The sequence below is a fragment of the Rhodnius prolixus genome, unplaced genomic scaffold (genome assembly GCF_049639745.1).
Source record: "Rhodnius prolixus isolate KJV_2025 unplaced genomic scaffold, Rpr scaffold_2, whole genome shotgun sequence".
NCBI lineage: Eukaryota > Metazoa > Arthropoda > Insecta > Hemiptera > Reduviidae > Rhodnius > Rhodnius prolixus.
The window spans coordinates 17,767,605-17,790,643 of record NW_027411592.1 but is presented as its reverse complement, the minus strand read 5'-3'; the positions used below and the strand labels follow the sequence as shown (position 1 = coordinate 17,790,643).

Below are 23,039 nucleotides of genomic sequence, written 5' to 3'. Positions count from 1 at the left end.
GATTATCGAATTAGGGAATGAGATAGATTGTCGATTTAGCGCTCCTACATTGGGAGAGAGGGGCAGCAACAGTTACTGCACGCAACTATAATACCACTTCGCCTCCTCCGCGTTCTTAATGGTGCTGTTTGTTGTTATGTAACGGGGAGATTAACCGTTTCAGCTGTGTCATTGGTATTTTTTCAGCTGCATACCCCTCAATTTAAGCTCCCTTTTACTTATTAAATGTTTTCTATTGTTATCACTTCTCGTAATTATTGTTTACATTTTTTCCTAGTTATTTCATTTTAAGTAGATTTCTATTTTACAACTTTTGATATTTGCTAAGTAATAAATTAATGTAATGTAGGTATTGTTAGAGTCGGATGATAAAAATGCATTTCACTATTTTAATGAATATTTCATCTTGGAATAAACACCAGTTGTATATAACAAATTCTGTTCGAATGAACCATAGAATCCTACAGAATTTTTTACCATTTTGTTTGAAAATTAGAATTGCGAAAAGTTAACGAAGAAACTATTAATGCTAAGTACGAATAGTATACGAGGTGTGGCTATTAAATAACGAGACTATTTCTATAAAACATTTTATTTTAAATTTATACATATTTAGTTATTATCACCTTCAACATACACCCCTCCCTTTTCCCTACAACGCTCCATGCGAATCTACCATTGTTCGAAACAGTGCTGGAAGTCTTTTTCTGTGAGCTCCTGCATGGCGCGTGCCGCTTTTTCTTTCACAGCTTCAATGGACTGAATTCTTTTTCCTTTTAATGCAGATTTGACTTTTGGGAACAGATAAAAGTCACATGGGGCCAGGTGGATGGCTTAAAACTGGGATGTTGTACTTGGCTAGGAAACGTCTTGACCAGACAATGCAGTGTGAGTGTGAGCCGGTGCGTGGTCTTGATGGTGAACCCATGACTTGTTCTTCCACAAATCGGGTCGCTTTTTCCTTACTCTTTCAAGGATTTGAGCAAGCACCTCACGGTAGTAATGTTGATTAATTATAATCGATATTTTCATCGGTTTTGGACGTGGAAAGGCGACCTGGGCGGTCATCATCTCCGACGTCTTCTCGGCCATCTTGGAAACGCTTGAACCACTCAAAAACTTGCGCAAGTGATAAACATTCATCGCCATAAACTTCTTTTAATAAAAGATAAGTTTCAGTAGCGGTTTTACCCAGTTTCATGTGAAATTTCAGGACAATTCGTTGCTCTACTACATGTGTAGTATCATGTTTTCGGCTAAACGAAACTAACACCTCTTACACAAACGACGGTTCCGGTCAGACAGATTTCTCTACAAACACGTGAGCAGCATCAGTCTCGTTATTTAATCAATAGCCACACCTCGTATGAGTTGTTCAAAACAGTTTGAAAAGTGCACCAAGAAAAAAGATGCCTGAATTCTCGTTGAATACACAGATGTCCCAGTTAATAGAAACAGAAGGACCGATACTAATTTGTTAAATGGTTTTTAAACTAGAGACCCCGGGCGGTTCTCACGATTAGGGGGCAACATTCCGCAGTGGTCTGCAGTTTTAGGTTTCACCCAACCATACTGTAACTGGTTATAGTTTCACTAAAGGCGGTACAGATTTATTTGGTTCCGCCTAAGTTTTAGAAATATTATAAGTCAACCTTTATTCTCACCCCAGCTAAGGATATCTTTGACTCTGGCTCGTCATACACCATTGACTTAATAATTAATAATATAATAGCTGGTTAATAGTTGGAGCAGCAAACACGTGTGGTCCTCCCCCTGTGATTTTTGAACTACGCTGCACGTGCTGATTTGCCCATTCTGGTCACGTGACTGGCGACCTATAGTTATTTTTACATATAAATATTGTGTCAGAGTTTATTATTCTAACAGTCTTAATCGTATATGATCTGACCACGCCTACTTAACAAAAAAAATTGTTCACCGTCAAAGGCTTTGTGCTATGAATGTATTTGTTTAATAATAATTATTCTGTTCGCTCCCTCGACTTGGTTTATTTATTCTTTCAGTTCATAGACAGTAAACCTAGTTCGTTTCTATTCGAACTGTACAGAGTAGAACTAAAAAAGTAGTTGCGGGCACTACGAAACATTTGTTCAAAGAAAATAAAGAGCAAACGGAGATTAGTTGTAATTTTGTGATAATTATTGTATAACAGAAACTCTTTATTTATTGTAACTAATAATTCATGCAACAATTTAAAGAACCAAACTACGGGTTTGCCATAATTGCAAATAGATATTACAAACAACTTTCACAAAGAAATATAAACAAAAAAAAATAGTTTTAATTAGGCGCTACGATAGCCAAGCACTAAAGAGGCGAGGACCGCAAAGCTATGATTTAGAGTGTGCTGGGTTCGATTCCAAGTTTAGACCTTCGATTTTATTTATTGGGTTAAATGTGAGATATTAAAGTATATTAACTAGCCGCTTCTTTTCTACTACACCTAATTTGGTAGCTGAATTGTAAAGCTTCACTGAGAAAAATGGGCATTAAATAAAATACTTTTTTTACTTTTCATTTAATTACTACGAAATCCATAAATTTTGTTTTCCACTGAGGAAAACACACCCACAATATATATGCAAATATTATTTAGCAAAAAAAATATTACTCTTCTAAACGGGTAGTTTAGAATGTTACTCTTTATTTAAAAAAAAAACTGGGAATTTTGTCTTTTGCAGGAAAAGAGAAAAAAAATTGTCTAAAGTTGGATGTTTTTTCATTACGTTTTTCGTGCATTTTTTGTCAATCATCAGGACATCAGGACAATCATCAATTCTTCAGGACAGTTTTAATATTTTATTTTATTTTTATTGATTTATTTATTAATCATTATTTTTATGGCAGCGAGATAGGAAATCTAAAAGATTATTAAAACTAAAAGTTATTTGTACTCTTGAACATGCTTCAACTTCGTTCATTTCCTAATCTTATTCATTCTAGTGCTGGGATGTCAATTAATGCCATTATAGACTCTCGCATCTCATATGCTTGCCACTCATTCTAAACATACGCCACATAATCACCTAATTCGGGATGAGAATACTCGTTATTCTTCTAATTATTTAATAATTTTAAAATACACAACTCCAGACTTTTATAATAATAAAAATAATAATATTTTATTTACACAGAAAAGAAAAAACATGGAAAAATACATAAAATAAATAAATACAAAGTAGCTGTACGCACACTTTATGGATACATAACAAAAACTTACAGTTTAAAATGTTAAGCATAAGGGTTGATTAATCGCCAAAAGGTACACAATTCACCAAGTACCCAACATTTCATTAATTCTTCATTAATATTTAAGTAATTTTACTGCATTAATATTCATTAATATTTTTTAGAATTTATTAGATGTTACAGACCCTTATGCTGGCCATTTTCGTCTACAAAATATATTTTCAAGTAGCACTGTAGATTGACTGTCATATCTAGTTATAAGAAAAACGTTATAAAAAATATAAAAAAAATTATGAGGCTAAAAAATTCAAAACCTTTTTTAAAAAATGCTTACACCAACATATTTAAATGACTTTGTTTATTTTATTTATTTATTTTTATTTTTAAAAAAATCGTCGGTTTAAGTTCATTCTTCGATTAAAGTAATTGCTATTTTATGAAGTAGTCAAACGTTTATAATAATAGGTAATAATTATCTGGCTTTATCGCAAATAATATAGTTTCCTTCAATTACATTCTCAATCTAGGTATTCATCCCACAATGTTGTATATACGTAATATAAAGTTAATAAGATGCATATTTTTAGGACAGCTAATTATTCCAGTATTTTACTATAAGTAAAATTAGGGGACTAAATTAAATTACAATTGAGAAATCAGTAATTGTTGAATAATCTACTTGTTATAACTGTGTTATTTGTGCTCACGAATATTTCGGTAAGACGATTTCAAGACAGTAGCCGACTCTAACTTTGTCTTTTTCTACTTCAACATGCATGTACGTATATGTGATTTATCATAATTATAACAAAAAAATAATACAAATGAAGTGGCCAGCATAAGGGTTTGTGACATCTAATAAATTCTAAAAAATATTAATGAATATTAATGCAGTAAAATTACTTAAATATTAATGAAGAATTAATGAAATGTTGGGTGCTTGCTGATTTGTGTACCTTTTGGCGTTTAATCAACCCTTATACTTAACATTTTAAACTGTAAGTTTTTGTTAAGGAGTATGAATTATGTATTTATGTATATTACATTAGTACAGTTGCAATGAAGAGGAAGATTACAAGAGACTAGTGAATTGATCTGTCCACGATGTAACAGAACGGAAAGTAATTATTTCTGCAGTTTTATTAGTACAGTATTATCGATATAGCCTTATCAGAAAATATGGGGCTATTTAAAGGCTGTTTTGTTAAAGACAGATTAAATAAATTTTAAATTTATAAACAGAATCAGAATTTTGTCATCATTTTTATTTATGGGCTTCAACAAATTGTTACAACAAAAATCTCTCTAATTTTATCCATCTTAGAAAGCATATTTATTGCATTTTATGACCTTTTTTATCTGACTTTGATCCATTGTCCAGTGGTAGATTAATAATTAATTTGGTGTCCATCATGTTCTTCATAAGTAGGACAATTCTGTGATGATGCGCTGCATGGGCAGACTCCACTTGTTTTGCAGATATTGCCCAACGATATAGGATGGCCTCACTAGTGAGGAGGTAATCCAATATGTTAGCCAGATTAATGTGTTAATTAGATTTGTAAATATAATTATAATAGATAGAATATAATTGTAGTAGAATATTTTGTAAGTTACAGTTTTTGCATCGCGTACAGAATCTCTTAATGCAAGCAATTTAAAAGAAATATTAGTAATTATAATAGTAGTAATAATAATAATAATAATAAGGGAAGAGCTTCCTTCGACTGTAGTCAATGGAAAAATGGTTGGAGAGTGAAGATATGCTCCAGTGTCCCTCGGCTCCATACTGCTTCTCGATGGAAGCAGTGAAGGATGATGTAACCAGTGAGGAGGAGGTGCTATCCGAGTACGAGGTAAATTTAAGTGACGAGACGGCGCTAATGGCCAAGCTGTCGATGCGCTGAGAAAATAAAAATAAATAAAAAAATAAGGGAAGAGATTAGCTATGCGGTTAGCGTATTGGATTCCCACACGGAGGTGCCGGGTTCGAATCTAGCTGCTGACCCTTAGATTTTCTCTTTCTAGGAGCTTCTTACAGCTCACTCTCCGGTGATGGACAGTGTTGTCTGTAACGAGAGAACACTGTACGGAGGTCGGCAGTGCACTAGAAAAAGCTACGGGCGCCAACTACCTTAGATGTTGAAGCGCCTTAAATTTAAAAAAAAAATAATAATAATATCATTTGGTCGACAAAAATTCTAAGTTGAAAGTTCTCTGCCTCACGGGCGGGTTCAATATGAATCTGCGTTCTTCCCGTATTGCATAAAGTGTTAATATGTTTCCCTGCATAAAAGACTTTCAATATGCAGAGGATCTAAATAATGGTGTAACCAATACCTGTTTTTTTGTAAGTAAGTAGTGTGTGTTAACTATCGATTTGGAGTTTAGACAACCAACAAATATCTCGAGATGAGATCCCTAGGGTTTTTATGAAGTTTCCTTTCTCTCTCCGTCCAATGTGGGTTGTGTATGTAAGCACTCAAACATCATAGTTATCTTGATGACCCTCGGTCCCCTCCGTAATAGCTGAACTGATCCGATATTAAATAGTAAAAGAAGGTACAGGACAAACCTTAGTCCTTTTTTTTTGTGTTGTTTTATAAATTGAGTCGTCCTCATCCTTAAGATTTCAGTTAAAAATGTGCCTATTACGCAGTGCAGTTTTTATCCATGGTAGAATGCATATTTATTGCATTTTGTGGCCGTTTTCATCTGACTTTGATCCATCGTCCAGTGGTAGATTAATTAATTTAGTGTAGAGATTTTGAGTTCATTTTTGTTTCCATCTTGTACTAAACTTACTGTGATATTAACAATGTTTACAGTAATGTTTAATTTTATTATTGGTGTTATTTCATAAAAAACGCAGTGCAATATTGGGGATCACCAACAAAATCCGGCAGCTGGTAATGCTATTTAGCGAGAAGGGTTACTAGCAACATCATTTTGAATTCATAATCTCATTACTTCAGTAGATCTAATTCTAATTTGATTCATTTTCAATTGAAAGTCTTTCTTAAGGTAGTTATCTGAATGAAAAACAAGAAATTATGTCCGTTTAAACTGTCACTTTAAATCTATTCTACGTACACGTTATTATTTAAGGCGCATCAACATTTTAGTACATTTGTGGCCAGGATCTTCTTCAATACACTGCCAGCCTTTCGGATAGTATTTTCTCGTTACAACACTGTCCAAACCGGATAATGAGCTCGTAAGATGCAAAGTTGGTGAAGAATCGGCCTAGTTTAAGAAACCTAAATTTCCACGTGGAAATCCAGTGCGCTGACCACTAAGTAAATCTCTCCTTTTTTTTTTTTATTTATGTATCTTTAAAAATATTAATTATTTTCATTTTGATATATTTTCTTGGTAATTAGACTATCACGCAAGCGTATTTGACTGGTGTTTGTGTTGACTATTTTGAAATCTCTTACTATCTCCTTAACAAAAACTTACAGTTTAAAATGTTAAGTATAAGGGTTGATTAAACGCCAAAAGGTACACAAATCAGCAAGTACCCAACATTTCATTAATACTTCATTAATATTTAAGTAATTCTACTGCATTAATTTTCATTAATAAGTTATTTTTTAGAATTTATTAGATGTCACAGACCCTTATGCTGGCCATTTTCGTCTACAAAATATATGTTCAAGTAGCACTGTAGATTGACTCTAATATCTAGTTATCTATAATAATGAAACTATTAATTACAGGTTAAAAAGAAAAACGTTACAAAAAATAAAAAAAAATTATGAGGCTAAAAAATTCAAAACTTTTTTTTAAAAGAAACTTCACCGACATACATCAATGATTTTCAAAAATCGTCGGTTTAAGTTCATTCTTCGATTAAAGTAATTGTTATTTTATGAAGTAGTCAAACGTTTATAATAATTATCTGGCTTTATCGCAAGTAACATAGTTTTCTTCAATTACATTCTCAATGTAGGTATTCATCCCACAATGTTGTATATATGTAATTAAAGTAAATAAGATATGCATATTTTTAGGACAGCTAATTATTCCAGTATTTTACTATAAGTAAAATTAGGGGGACTAAATTAAATTACAATTGAGAAATGAATAATTGTTGAATAATCTACGTATTTGTTATAACTGTGTGTTATTTGTGCTCACGAATAATTCGGTAAGACGAATTCAAGACAGTAGCCTACTCTAACTTTGTCTTTTTCTACTTTAACATGCATGTACATATATGTGATTTATCATAATTATAACAAAAAAATATTATAAATGAAGTGGCCAGCATAAGGGTCTGTGACATCTAATAAATTCTAAAAAATAACTTATTAATGAAAATTAATGCAGTAGAATTACTTAAATATTAATGAAGTATTAATGAAATGTTGGGTACTTGCTGATTTGTGTACCTTTTGGCGTTTAATCAACCCTTATACTTAACATTTTAAACTGTAAGTTTTTGTTAAGGAGATTTTTGTACCTTTTGGATAGATTTTCCTTTTTGTCTATTTTACAAAGTTACATATCTGCTTTACAGATTTTTTTAAAATTTGGAATAAGCAATTCTATAATTATAACCTGATAAGGTGTTAAGTCGAAACCGTAACTACCACTGGAGAGATCTTTTTAAAGAATGATTATAGTTGCGGTCCCCCAAACCATCCCCAATAACAATGTTTTTGAAAAAGCGTTTTGTATAACATAGGAAGGTATTTGTACGTAAATAGCAAAATTAAACTGCGATTTCAGTACTTCCTTTTAAGAGGAGTAAGAAAAATAAACTACGATTGCAGTACTTCTCCCTAAAAGGCAAAGAGGCAAAGATTTTTTAATCGAACGACAATTCATTGATTTAAATCGGTTCACTCATTGATAATTTAAACGATTGCAGTACTTCCTCTTAGTAGGTGCAAGAGCATCAGCAACGTAGAGGAGCTTTAACAACTTATTCGAGCTGAATTTTATCAAAATCGTACTAAGCGTTATAGAAATATTGGTAATAATATTTTTAGAAAGGGCCTTATTTGGGTGGGGCGAACTCCCCTCCTTATGAGGCACGACGTCGAGACTTTTAAAGTGCAAATCTGTACAAAATTTCGATTCGAATGACACTTCGGTCGGTTCACGTGTCGATAATTTGAAACGATTGCTATACTTCCCCTTAACAAGTGTAAGAGCTGATCGCCGCTTTAATGTTACGTAGGGGAGCTTTAACCCTATCATCCTACCAAATTTTATCAAAATCGGGCCAAGATTTACAGAGTAATTAGTAATAATAATTTTGGAGGGGGCCTTGCATAAAGGGAGCTAACTCCTCTCCCATTCCATGTATAGGATCGAGACCCCCAAAAGGCACATCTACATAAAATTCCGAATCGAATGACACCTCATTCATGAAAATCGGTTCACGCGTTTAGGCGCTACGTTGTTTACAAAAAAGGTAACAAGAAGAAGAAGAACAAGAACAAGAACATTTTTTGAAAAAGCCGTTTTTGCTCATTTTCGGCAACTTTTTTCTCGAAACCTATTAAATCTGGGTCGTTACAAAACAAATACAGTGATAAAGGAGGGTTTGCCCTATAATTTAAAGAAAATTTGGGAATTTTATCTTTTATAGAAAAAGAGAAAAAAATTGTCAAAGTTGGGTGTTTTTCAACGTTACGCTTTTTCTTGCAGTTTTTGACGATCAACCCTTATACAACTGTCCTACCGGACAGTTTTAATTCACTAGTACAATGGGTATTATCAGCATTTTTTAGGTACCGAGATAAATGTCGCCGTTTAAAGTGGTTGTTCAGTCAAAATGAAATGAAACCAAAAAGTTGGACACCGTTTCTTTTCCATTTCTTTTCTTTTTTTTGCTGCCAAAAGAGAGTTTAAAGCAATGTCCAATTTGAATAAACAAATATATTGTATATATAACCAAAATTACAACTGAATCTAACAGATTTACCAATTTCTAGCTACTTGCAAATTGGTGCGTACACAGCGAGTGTATATTGAACAGTGTGACCAAATCCAGATTAAAATGTTCACACCAATTTCACGCTAACTGTATTTCTACTAATACTATATACACATATGTATACATGGAAACAGTTTACGACATATCATTGTAAAGAATTTTTGAGTGATAATATATTTTGTGCGGTGAGAAGGGCTGAAAGTGTTGTCCAATCTACTTACGTACATTGTAAAGTAAAAATACCTCTTTTCAATCTTGAATAAAAAAGAAAGAAAGAAGAATTGATATGATCGGCTATTGACAATTTTATTACTTTTGTAGAGGACAATGATTTTCTTCTTTTTTTACTTTTGAAAGCAGTTCAATCTCTTCTATTCATGGGACAATCAATAGAGAGTTTAATTCTCTTACCATCACTAGCAACATCCCTGCTGACAATGTTCCCCGCAAGATGTTTTATTCCAGAATTTGACAGATAAAAATAGTAGCAATTTGTATCGTGCGAATAACAAATAGATTTTTATCATATCTAAATTGTATTTAATTTTTTAAGTGTATGATTTAAAGCAGCGTTTCCCAACCAGTGGTACGCGAGTTGCTGGTTGGTGGTACTCGAAAAATAATCAGTAATGGCAGACATAAAAAATTTTAAAAAAAGTAAAGCATAAAAATATCATAGAAAAGTTTTTTCTTATAATACATAAAATTATTTTAATTAATAATATTATACAATAAAGTTGTTATTATGTACAGAGTAATAAGGTTAGTCTGTCTCAAGATATACGAGAGAATAGTATAATAGTACATTTAACAGGATTAAAATTGTCTTTCATGGAGTATTTTCCAAAACCTGAAAACACAAATGATAATTGGATTTCAAACCCCGCCTATAAATAAAATTTAGGAAAAGCTACATCATTATCAATAAAAGATAAAGAAAATTTAATAGATTTACCATGTGACAGAACTTAGATGTTAACTATGTAAAGACCTGCTTAAAGAGTCTGATTGCAATGAGTAAGCTCTACCCAAGTAACATTAAATTTAATTGGTACTTACAGGTAGTTGTATGCTTACAAGAAATTCATTTAGAAAATTTGGGCACAAATATAATAATCCTAAAGGAGAACTTTGTAAATTATAGAATAATTTTGAAGAGAAAAGTATCTATGCAATTTTTAATTATTTAAAAAAAGTTTTAAAACTAAGATCTTACACTTTACGAAGTTTATTAAGTGAACATGAACTTGAACTTCTTAGTAACAGATACATTGTATCTCTATACTCATCAATATAATAATAATAAAATAACATACCTATTCGGAATAACAAATTTCACGAAATACAATCATTTTTACCAAGTGTTACAATTTAGCATGATGTACTACCAAGTGGTACGCGAGCCAAAAAATATTGGAAAACTCCGATTTAAAGCATTGAATCATTATTTGTAAATTACATTGTAATTTCTATCCACCATTAATGAAATCCTCCGTTTTTTGTCTTGTTTTTAGCTAATGTACAACTTAGGACATTATCGCCTTTCTGGCATCTAGGAGGGTCGTTTGAAAAGTCCGTGCAAAAATAAAAACTACTTAATTTTTTGGGGTAAACCTTTTTTATTTTTCAACATAGTCTCCTTTTAGGCTTATACACTTCGTCCAACGCTGCTCTAGTTTGTTGATCCCTTCCGAATAATAGGATTTGTCCAAGTTTGAAAAATAGCCATTCGTTTCTGCAATCACCTCCTCGTTTGAATAAAATCTTTTTCCCGCCAGCCATTTCTTCATATTGGGGAACAAATAGTAGTCCGAGGGAGCCAAGTCTGGAGAATAGGGGGGATGTGAAACGAGTTGGAACCCTATTTCCATTAATTTTGCGACCACAACTGCTGAGGTGTGAGCTGGTGCGTTGTCGTGATGGAAAAGGACTTTTTTGTGGGCCAATCGTGGGCGTTTTTCTTGCAGCTCGGTTTTCAAACGGTCCAATAACGATGAATAATATGCACCTGTAATAGTTTTACCCTTTTACAGATAGTCGATGAGGATTATTCCTTGCGTATCCCAAAAGACAGTCGCCATAATCTTTCCGGCCGAAGGAACGGTCTTCGCCTTTTTTGGCGCAGATTCCCCCTTGGTAACCCATTGTTTAGATTGTTCTTTGGTCTCAGGAGTGTAGTGATGTATCCATGTTTCATCCACAGTGACGAAACGACGCTTAAAGTCCTGCGGATTCTTCTGGAACAGCTGCAAACCGTCCTTGCAACACTTCACACGATTTCGTTTTTGGTCAAGCGTGAGCAATCGCGGCACCCATCTTACGGATAGCTTTGTCATGTCCAAATGTTGATGCAAAATATTATGTACCCGTTCATTCGAGATGCCCACAGCACTAGCAATCTCACGCACCTTCACTCTTCTGTCATCCATCACCATATCATGGATTTTATCAATTATTTCTGGAGTAGTAACCTCAACAGGGCGTCCAGAACGTTCAGCGTCACTTGTGCCCATATGGCCACTCCGAAAATTTTGAAACCACTTATAAACTGTTCTAATCGAAGGTGCAGAGTCACCATTATGTTTATCAAGCTTCTCTTTAGTCTCCTGAGGCGTTTTGCCTTTCATAAAGTAGTGTTTAATCAACACACGAAATTCTTTTTCGTCCATTTTTTGAAAATCACTCGACTTCCTCGATTCAAACGAATGCCAAACACAAAGAAATAGACCGATCTGGCTGAAACTTGGTGTGTGTTCTTCCAAGAGATGCTACTAACTAAACATAACCTCGATACGCGCCAGTGGTGCTATCTCTCTGACTTTGCACGGACTTTTCAAACGACCCTCGTAAATTCATTCATGCTGGATTGGTGCCTCATTTTCTCTCGGTGACTTCCATTACGGCTTCTAACGACAACTTGTGTATAGCCGAGGGATTCGTAGCAAACTTACTGCCTTTTACTCCCATTTAGCTATCGAATCCAGTTAACGAAGGGAAGAGAGTTGACAGAGTTGTGTTGACTTCCGTTCTCATGCATTCTGAGTGTACTCTTGAATAACATAGTTTTTACTATGACTTAACTTAGATTTCTCTTCTTTTACATACTTCCAATTAACTTAGAAATCTTTAACTTATAGAAATATGAACATTTATTATTATAATTCCTAGACGAATATACTGAAGGGCTATTTCCTTTGAGAAGGTAGAGAATTTTAAAATCAATTTCTGCCGCTCATTCTGAGTCTAGTAATAAAAATATCTTGTAACCTCTTTAATATTCTATAATAATTGCGGTTGAATACAAATGATATAAAAATCCTTACCAATCCTTTCAAAATCCTTACTAAAATACAATTCTCTTCCAATAATTGGAATTTATCATACAAAATCCTCTGTTGTGGCACCTATTAGGCTACACATTAACTATGTACGTAGATGTATTGACTTGCCAAGTGAAAGATAACCTCATATAGTAATTAACGAAATTATACGAAAAAAGATTTATTTTTATAAGGACTGGGAAAAATTCTGCAAAAATTATGACGTTCCCTTAGAGCAATTACTAAGTAAAAACTATAGCGTTAATGCAATCACAGAAAAAGTAAAAGAAAAATTACTTACTCAGTATAGGTTGAACGCACAAAAAAGCTGTTACCACAAATTGTATAAAAGTGTATTATGTTTTGGCAGGATACCTGTGTATGGTAATTTAGATTCAGTGGCTATCAGTTGGGTTATTAAGTGTAGAGGGGAACTATTGTACTTAAATAATTATAGATTTAATAATGATATTAAATTATGCTCCTTGTGTAATTTACAGAGATGTGAGGATGTTTTTCATTTTGTCTGTGTGTGCCCTATTTTAAAAGGTCTGAGAAATGTACATTTTAAGAAATATGAATTGAATTGCGATGAATTTATAGACCTGCTAACCAATGAAAACAGATGGCCCAGTTTGGTGTCTTACTGTAAGCAAGCTTGGTGTTATAGATTCACTTAAATCCAAGAATTTAATTATTAATCCAAACCTATTAATGTCTTATTGGCGCCCAAGATAAAGATTTAATTTTTTGTTTTATTTTATTACATTTTATTCTGTGCTAGTTTATTTTTATTTTATTTAATTTTTTTCTTTTCTCCCTTCTACTTTGCTTTCCAATCTTAAGATGAAATTGCTAATACATTAAGATGAAATTTAATTTAAACATTTTAAAGTTACTCCTTTATATAAATAAGATCTTTATTTATTTATTTATTTATTTATTGTATATGCAGCAAAACACAGCAACCCTCTTTCGATCAAAAGACCAAGAGAACTGTCTGTCGCTTTTCTATTATATCCTGATATATGTAAATATTATCCAAAATAAAGACAATATTATTATTATTATTATTATCCTCTGTTATGGCAGGAACAAAAAAGACTTTTATCCTTCTCAACAAGAATATTGGCTACTTCCATTTACATGAAGACGTAGACTCCTCAGAGTAGAATTGAGTGTAAAAGCTTGTGATTTATCAGTTAAGAAATGCTTTGGATATTCATCATTGAATCTGCTTAAGTCAGGTATAAGCTGCAAAAGTCAAAACATCAAGAAGAAGTCGTTAATATGTTCTTAAATTGCTGATATTTCGCTATCACTTTATTTTATACCTTTACTACTCAGCTAGCTAAGTCGGTGCTGTGCTTCTATCACCTTTACCAACTTATTGAGGTGTGGATGAGCCAGAGAACTAATGGCACTTATAATTTACAGTTTTTTTTTCTCTTTTGTTGAATTAATAATTTTGAAAATCATTTTGACGCTATGGCTGCCTTGCTTTGATTTAATTGACTGTCGTCTGAGATGGTTCTGTTCTGAGTAGTTCAATGAATTTCGAGTAATAAATGTTCGAAAATAGTTAGTTTTTGAAACTGGCTTAACGTCCTCAGTTCGAACTGAGGTGGAAGCACAAACTAATGAATAGTAGCTGAACTACCCATTTTCTTTTTATTCGATGGATGATAAATACATGAATTGCAAATTTTTTTTTTTGAGATAACGAATTGGTATTATGAGCTCTGATTGAGTAAGCCATTGTAGATTGGCCAGCATCACTCGCGATATAATCTAATTAAGAAGCAATAAATTTATTCTATTCATTTAATAAATATTTGTTTAGCAAAGTATGAATTAAAATAAGCATCATTAGCTGGTCAGAAATAATTAATGAATTTTTTGTTTAATATTCTTTGAACAGTTCCCTGTGATTTTGTTTTAGATCAACTGAAAGTAAATTTACTTCTAGCGTGCTTGGTGTATATTATACTGCATATGCAATAAGTGTTGTACAGGCGTGAACGAGAGAGGCAATGAAATTATTATGTGTTTGAACGTATGCATGTGTGTGTATGTTTTGTGCACCTGGCGTGCGCACTGCATGCCCCTTCCTCATGTAGATGAAGTCATTACATGATAATAGAAACTTACTGCAATTACACCGAAAGGTCTGCTGCTGTTGTTGCTACAACTAAATGAAATACTACGGGATATGTCTTACTGATTCCCTAATTTTACACACCTTTTTTTCTTTTTTCTTCGTGTTAGTAAAAAAAAGCGTTTACTCTGTTGAGCAGCTGCTTCATTCCACCAATGAGATTTTTGTTTTCAACTTCGTATTTTTTTTTATTTTTTTGAAATGTCTGTAGGATGAAAGAGGACTTCCCCGAAATTTTAAATCGAAATAAAATCTTCTCAGATTTACATATTACAGCCCTTAGCTCAGAAATTAGTTACAACCATTATCCAGTGTACATTTGCTAGTTAGAGTACCGAAAATTCTTTGTTCTGCACATTGATGATCACTTTGATGACGTTAGCTAAAGAAAAGAAAAGCTTTTTAACATTATTATTATTTTAACGTTTCTCTGAGATTTTTCGAGATTTTCACGAATTCATTTCAAAAAATTGATACTTAAACAAATGTTTTATCAATGTAGATCTTATTTATTTTCACTTAGAACCACTTTCGAATTTTTATCTATTTTCCAAGATTGTTTCATCATGATTGTGTGGAAATTTGCAAAGCACATTAATAATGTTGTAATCATTTACACTATCTCGATTTTCAAGTCAATTTTCCCTTTTCATAAACTTATCGAACGTGAAAATGTATAACCAGTCTGAACGAATGAATTATAAGCACACTCCATGATATTATGAATCATAGACATTTTCCAATATTTTATAGATTGTACTTACTTTTACTCTACTAGTTAAATCTACAAATCCTATGCATATTTATGCATTTTTGATACTTTCACCGGAATTATGCATTTTAAGATCTTCTGAAGTCTGAAAAGTGGTTTGTAATCAACTGAGCAACAACATTTGAAAGAATATAGAAGAAAAGAAGTTGGTAGATAGTTCGAATTTCATATTTCGAACCGATGAAATTTGATGATTTTTCAACAAATTTTTTAATATCATGCTCGCATTTACTCAAAAACAGCCGTAAGTCATCGCTTTGGGTAGCATGCAAACGATTTCTCTTTCTTGTTAGCAGCGTTGTCGCAGCCCCTAAATCCATGTTCAAACAAATACGACGATGGGTACGCTATCAAAAATCGTTGAACAATCGCCCACTAATCCCACAAGGGTACAACTGCGGGATTAGCTTTTGTAGCCAAAATTAACGAAACAACGTTAATAATCGTTGTAGTGCAGCAGGTAGCAAATTTTAGTTTAAAATCTTAGAAAAACACAAATCAGTCATCGCCCCCAACTTTCTCTGGGCCCTTTTCCCTCCTCCTTATAGGCCTCCAGAGCCCACAAGGGAGCGTATCACCCACTTTGACAAAGACTAATCTAGCCTCTTCTTGATAAATATATGATTAACATTTTTTTTTTTATGTATATATTTTGAGCATTTGAGCAGTTTCGTTGGAATATAATTATATAAACGGGTATCAGATAAAAACAAGAATCAGTATTTTTCCAAAGAATTGCATTTGTTAGCGCACAATTTGCACCTCCAAAGCGTGCAGTTAAATAAGGTGCATCATCATTTTCACCTTTTGCAATGTGCCTACTAATGTGTTGGGTGTTGGTGTGCCCTGTGGAGGATCGTGATCCCGTCGGATTATATTCTTACTCGTGACAGCTTAGTTATATGTTTGGAGGTATAGCTTGTTTTGAAGTCGATCACCTCCAACAACCGCTGCTCTTTTACAATAAACAACTACAATGAAGACGTTTGTAACTGACTAATCGTGCTAGTTTTTTTTACACTTTTCGTAACTACTTTCTTTATTTTTAATGTAGTTTTTATATTTTGATTTCACTGTAACAATTATTTGGAAAGATAATTCTAGTAAATTGTTATTATTTTTATAGTGAGATTTTTCTTTTCTAATCCATCCATTTAACATGATGGCCGTTATATCCAAAGTACATGCTTTATAGAATTTGTTTATCACATTACAAGTCTCAGTTGTCTTTGATTCTATCGTGCTTATTTCACTTGATTTTGTAATTAAGAATTGCTTTATGCTTTATGGATTTATTTGTTTTATCTTTTACCATTCTTATTTTCTACTGTTTTTACTATTAAAATTGGTACCAACGAAATTCTTATAAAGAAAATTTGATGGTTCAAAGCATGCTCTTCTTATTTTAGTCTTATTGATGTCTCTCCTTGTGCTAGATAAAAACAAACGAATATCGCTAGATCTTCAGATAGTCTCGCCCTAATGCTCCACATCATTCTTGAAGATGGTGCCTATCTTCATTAAAAATATACTTCTTTTAATGGAATATAATGGCACTTTCCGCCGACTAAAGGTTCTGATCTTTTTGTATCATCATCCTTAGCCACCATAGATCCAAAGGGGTCGCAGTGGCGTAGGCCTTAAGGGCCGCCCTAGTAGAATCTTAGAATCCTCATCCTTACATCCTTTTCCTTCAAGCGTGCTCTTTCAAAGATTTGTGCTTGGCATCACCTTCTTTTGCTTCACCCTTCTCATCCTCTTTTTCATTCTTAGCGAATTCTTTGTCTTCTATTAGCATTTTAATTTCATCCCTTTTTAATTTTTCTATTATAGTGCCTATCATTGAGCATCATTAAATAATCTAGTCTTTCATTGTACTGTCTTTGCCAGCATAGACTCTTTCCTCCTTGTTCTTCTCCGTTAATGCATCTTTGTTAACTTCATTGGATTTTACTTCAGTTTAGTCTTTAATTTTCATGGTTTATTTATTCCATTACTTTGTTTTCTCTTTCTATTTTAATATTTATTTCATCGATGTTGTTTGCGTTATTACGGTAACAAAGTGATGTTAACAGTACGAATGAATTCCACCTCTAGATCCAACTCAGGTCGACGTAGCTAGAAAAGTTATCTGACTCATCAGAGAGGGCTTTGTGGAATCTTGAATGAACTATGTAACTGCTTGCCTTGTGAATCTGTGATCCATGAAGCCTAATATTCATCTAATAACTTAATGTTGCTCGCGGTGGCTAGTAAAATTCACTGCATATAAATGCGCTCAGTTTACATGTCACCTTGAGACGAGAAACATGCCCAGTGTTCATGTTCAGCACCAGGTCATAACCATATCTAACTAAATCGCTAACTAGGATTCTAACTGAATTATACACTGATTTGGATTCCACTTAGTTGAGTCTGAAACGACAAGAATAAAGAGAAATTGAAATCAATGAAATCCGGACTTCACAGTAAACAAACAATAAAGACAATTAACAAATTTCTTCTACGATTGTTGAAGAGTTGCGGAGTACGGGATCTGCCAGGACGTCGAATATCTAGATAGTACTGTCATTCCAATCCAATGTCTTCAGAAGAATCGTCAGTGCTTCTTTCTACGTCTTCTTCTTTAAAGATCTCCACATACCTTTTATTTCCGAATTAATCCGCTTTATATCCTTATCTGCCATACTATTTTATTCAGAGGTACCAATTCTATGGGCCCATGATCTACTCAAATAATCAAGCAATATCCGAACTCCTATAATCTGGCGTCTCTCATCACGACTCACAGGATGTGATATTTAGGCTACATAGTATATTATGGTATTTGACAACCAATTCTCAAGAAGTGTGAATCTTAATCAATTTAATAAAAGAATCTTCCAATCACTTTGAATGTGATTTTTGTACTTGTTCTTGAAGAAGAAAGTAAATAAAATGCAAGAAATAGGGGACAGAAATCAATAGTTTACGAGGCACACAATATTTGGAGTAACAAAATAGAAACATGCTGGCGAAGACCCCCGAGCTTCACAGATAACAGAGACGACTCCATTGTTGGGAACACCCTATAACAATTCAACAATTTGCCTTTGACCATCTTGATAACATCATACCCAAACTGGCCGACATAGAGGTTCTACTCTGTTGGACACTATAAAATATTTATTGAACCTCAATTGGTAAAGGAATAATCTCATAATTTTATCTCAACTATGGAGTTCATTGATATTAGATTGTCTCTTTTCCATATAAAATTATTTTCTTCCCTATTTGCTGTTAGGGAAGTTTATATACACAATTTATTGTCACAAATGTGGGGCGTTCACAAGTATATCTATGTAGTTCATCTACCCTTCGTTACATTTATTTAATAAATTTAGATAACAAATATGTCTCTACTCGCTTAAATGGTTTTCTGGTTGTGTAGCTAAATCACAAATTATGACAGAGAGAATAAGACTTGATATTTAAGTAAGAAATAATAACTTTTTAATTGTGATCTGAGAAGATGCATTCAATCAGGAGCTAGATTTTTTTTATTAAGGGTTGGGATCCAGGATACAGGAAGTTCTCATCAACTGCATAATTCTATGCACCTGCAATAGTTGGAGGTTCGTCTCTTTATCAAAAGGGTGTAGAGCTGATAGAATAAATACCTCTCTACTTTCAGAAACTGACACAAATCAAATGATATTCATCGATAGAAGGAGTCATTTAATGTTACTAAACAGAGATACCATCCTTGTAACTTTAGTATTGTTAAGCACGTTGCTCAATCAAAATTTGAATTTAAAATTGAAATTCCAAAAATCGGAAGCAGGAACGTCATTTTCACTTAGGTTTTTCACTTTCATTTTTGTTTGGAAAGGTTTTTAAGAGGGGAGGTTGTGCGACGTCACATTGGCGTCTAAAGTACTAACCTTAATTTGCACTTAGTCTGAAGTTCAGTAACTTTTAGTAAAAATTACAATTTTTGAAGAAAACAAAGAATCAGTTAGAGAATGCTGTTGGAGAGTTCATTTCAGTTACTTTTACACTAATTCTTTTTGTTAACGTTTTCGAAATTTATCGTTAAACTCGAATTTATGCATCAAAATTTATTATAATGGTGATATCTGAAGGAAAGTAAAATTTTTCTCTTGCTGTTTTTATTTAAGAAAGATTTCTATTTGTAAAAGTGTAAAAAAATTTTTTCTGGAGTTAAACAAAAAGCTGTAATTTTATATTTCTTGGCAGGATTAAATTCAGATGCATTTTTAATGGCGTCTCCTTTGTGAAAATTGGGAAATTAGATTTCTTTTCTGCAGTACTATTTTCGTGAAGCCGTATTGAACCCTCTGTCCAGTAGACTTTCCCAACAGTAACAGCATTGAGGAAAAAGTCATTTGAGCATTCATACTTTTTTAAGAATCAGGTTTAACTTCTATGAGACAACCCAAAATTTATTTGTGCTCAGAACAATGTACCCAATCCGTGAAGCTAAACATGAACTTCGCTCCTGGACAGAGCTTTTGGTTGTTTCTAACGCAGTAGCGGCATTAAGTTTTGAAACACATAGAGCATGTGTTCAGATATGTTCATAGTTGCTGCTCATGCGGTAACAGATTTAGAGGAGAGACACACAAGGTTTGAGGTTGTTGTCAACGTTTTTATTAATCGTTGAGCTAATATAAAATTATTTTTAGAAGATAACTAAACGGCGAGTATATTGCATCAAACAATCTTCTTTGTAAACAACTTCTTAATTATCTGGATAAAACTGACGATATAAAGATCAATCAACCCTCTTGGTAGCTTTTGACACTTCCACTTGCAGCAAAAATTATGCTGTAATTGTGATAAGATCAATGTTTAGAAGATTAAATTTAGAAGGTAGTTAATGAAAGATTTGGTGTAAAAGAACAGATATGTTTTAGCAGAATTTTCTAAATGTGTGAAAAAGTCATAGTTTTTTTTTAAAAAAAAATCGTTTGTATAGTTACAATTAGTGCATCATTACACTATAACCAAGAATAATGTTGAAGACACTCACTTAATGTGAAGAAGTTAACCAGCGGTAACACTTCACTTCTACGAGGTGAGGCTATTAAATAACGAGACTGATGCTGCTACAGAAGCATTATGCATACGCCAAATCCTAACGACCGACAGCTGTGCAGCGTAAAGCCTTCTCTTTCGATTGCAGCATCACACGTGCTTGTAGAGAAATCTGTCTGACCAGAACCGTCGTTTGTGTATAAGGTGTTAGTTTTGTTTTGCCGGAAACATGATACTACACATGTAGTTAGTAGAGCAACGAATTGTCGTGAAATTTCACATGAAACTGGGAAAAACCGCTACTGAAACTTCTCTTTTATTAAAAGAAGTTTATGGCGATGAATTATTAATCACGTGCGCGAGTTTTTGAGTGGTTCAAGCGTTTCCAAGATGGCCGATAAGACGTCGGAGATGATGACCGCGCAGGTCGCCCTTCCACGTCCAAAACGGATGAAAATATCGATTATAATTAATCAATCTTACTACCGTGAGGTGCTTGCTTAACTCCGTGAAAGAGTATGGAAAAAATGACCTGATTTGTGGAAGAAATGGGTTCACCATCAAGACAACGCGCCGGCTCACACCATGTCTATCAAGACGTTTCTAGCCAAGTACAACATCCCAGTTTTAGGCCATCCGCCTTATTCATCTGACCTAGCCCCATATGACTTTTATGTGTTCCCCAAAGACAAATCTGCATTAAAAGGAATACGATTTCATTCCGTTGAAGCTGTGAAAGAAAAAGCGGCACGCGCCATGCAGGAGCTCACAGAAAAAGACTTCCAGCTCTGTTTCGAACAAAGGTAAATTCGCATGGAGCGTTGTAGGGATAAGGGAGTGGTGTATATTGAAGGTGATAATAACTAAATATGTATAAATTTAAAATAAAATGTTCTATAACAATAGTCTCGTTATTTAATAGCCACACCTCGTACGTATACGCTCATCGTTAGAAAAGCCACTGTCCAAGTTGAAATGGAATACAATCGTGAATTTTACATTAAAATAATTACAAGAGTGAAGTATGCCTTTTGTTTTAGGCCGCCACTAATTTGTCTGTTTATTTTATGGTAAAAACAAAAATCCAGTATACGTAGTTCGTGATTCTAGTAATATTGTGAGAGAAATATTATTTAATATAAGCAGTGATATTGCTGGTTATATTGGAAGAAGGGTGGTGGTCTTTTATAACCGTCCAATATGAAGTTGCAACAGATAAGAATGTTCTAAAATAGAATGAAGTTCCAGATTGTGAGTATGACATGTGGAGGGAACTTGTAATATATGAGCTTGAAAGTTGGGGCAGCCCGTGGAAACTATATAGAAAACTTGTCAACTCAAAAGATTCATGTCTTTCTGTATTGTTCTATGGTATCATATGTCGTCGGCTGAGTTTTCAAGTACTTTCTGAACAATCCACTCAACTACTTCGCTCTTTTCCTATTCTTCCAATGTTAAGTTTAAGGGACTTTAGTATGTTTTCGATTTTACTTTATTTTGTAATTGAAAAGCGAAATTTATCTACTCTTCATGATCATCTTATCAACAGATAATTACTTTAAAAACTTGTTTTCTTCATTATCTTTGTCAGTCCACGAACAAGCTGCTATGATAATCATATAACCTAATAATAGCCTACATATCCTAATATTTATTTCTCAGTGGTTACTTTTTAAGTAATAAATATTATTAATAATACACGTTTGTCTCAAGTATTTTCGTAAACAAGACACAAGTTTGAATGATTATTTCATGTTTTCAATTCAGCAGTTCGCGAAACTTATTTATTTTTGATGAATTTAAGAAATTCAAACTGTTTTCAAGAGTTCTGGCTAGTTTAGTATTATACTAGCTAAGTGTTCCACAAAGGCTATCCATATTGAACTTAATCACATTCCAAGGTCTCAAAAACATCTTGTGCTCTAAATACCAAGAACAGTTCAATCTCTAACTTCCAAATAAATGTATTATTATAGTTATATCTTATTTATAGTTATAGATTACCTTAAATTAAACCTTAACAAAAACTTACAGTTTAAAATGTTAAGTATAAGGGTTGATTAAACGCCAAAAGGTACACAAATCAGCGAGTACCCAACATTTCATTAATACTTCATTAATATTTAAGTAATTCTACTGCATTAATTTTCATTAATAAGTTATTTTTTAGAATTTATTAGTTATCACAGACCCTTATGCTGGCCATTTTCGTCTACAAAATATATGTTCAAGTAGCACTGTAGATTGACTTTAATATCTAGTTATTTATAATAATCAAACTATTAATTACAGGTTAAAAAGAAAAACGTTATAAAAAATAAAATAAAAATATGAGGCTAAAAAATTCAAAACCTTTTTTTATAAAAAACTTACATCAATGATTTTGTTTATTTTATTTATTTATTTTTATTTCTTAAATAAAAATCGTCGGTTTAAGTTCATTCTTCGATTAAAGTAATTGTTATTTTATGTAGTAGTCAAACGTTTATAATAATAGGTAATAATTAATCTGGCTTTATCGCAAATAATATAGTTTTCTTCAATTACATTCTCCATCTAGGTGTTCTTCCCACAATGTTGTATATA

The 23,039-nt window shown here is 33.0% G+C and overlaps 1 protein-coding gene across 1 annotated transcript in view; it reads left to right on the top strand.

Moving 5' to 3' along the window:
• LOC141449179 (uncharacterized) overlaps positions 1-23,039 on the top strand; it is a 120,927-nt gene that overhangs the window by 51,258 nt on the left and 46,630 nt on the right. The gene's annotated exons all lie outside the window — the stretch shown is intronic.